Here is a 986-nt window from a genome sequence, read left to right as displayed (position 1 = left end):
AAAGATGATGTTAGTATAGTACATGTAAAGATGATGTTAGTATAGTACAAGTAAAGATGATGTTAGTATAGTACATGTAAAGATGATGTTAGTATAGTACAAGTAAAGATGATGTTAGTATAGTACAAGTAAAGATGATGTTAGTTTAGTACAAGTAAAGATGATGTTAGTATAGTACATGTAAAGATGATGTTAGTATAGTGCAAGTAAAGATGATGTTATTATAGTACAAGTAAAGATGATGTTATTATAGTACAAGTAAAGATGATGTTAGTATAGTGCAAGTAAAGATGATGTTAGTTTAGTACAAGTAAAGATGATGTTATTATAGTACAAGTAAAGATGATGTTAGTATAGTACAAGTAAAGATGATGTTATTATAGTACAAGTAAAGATGATGTTATTATAGTACAAGTAACGATGATGTTAGTATAGTACAAGTAAAGATGATGTTATTATAGTACAAGTAACGATGATGTTAGTATAGTACAAGTAAAGATGGTGTTATTTTTTCTTCTATAGTGGAATTCGAACCGAACGCCACGATGCAAACTGCTCATCATATATTAATCTACGGCTGTACGTTGCCAGGATTCTGGCAAAGGGACAGTCCACGTGCTGTATGGGACTGTGGCGAGATGGGAGGGAAGAGAACGGGTTACCACCGAGCGCGCACATGTGACAAAGGTTCTCAAGTAATCTACGCCTGGGCGCGAGATGCCCCCAAGCTCACGCTTCCAGATGGTAAGTTACCCCATTTTAACCTCTGTCACTGGCACGTACTTATTATCTTTAAGGTTTCAAGATATACAATTATTTAATTGTGTTTAAGCACAGAGGTACACAGTGGGCTATCTGCGCAATGCCCATCACGGGTATCGAAACTCGATTTTTAGCATGTAAGCCTGAAAGTTGATCGCTGAGCCATTGGAGGGGCGGGGGGATAACTGTACGTGCGTGAAAAGTTAAATTAACACTATAGTGAT

This window comes from Limulus polyphemus, unplaced genomic scaffold, assembly GCF_000517525.1.
Source record: "Limulus polyphemus unplaced genomic scaffold, Limulus_polyphemus-2.1.2 Scaffold11424, whole genome shotgun sequence".
Lineage (NCBI taxonomy): Eukaryota > Metazoa > Arthropoda > Merostomata > Xiphosura > Limulidae > Limulus > Limulus polyphemus.
The sequence above is the reverse complement of the archived record's forward strand: the minus strand, read 5'-3'. Positions refer to the sequence as shown.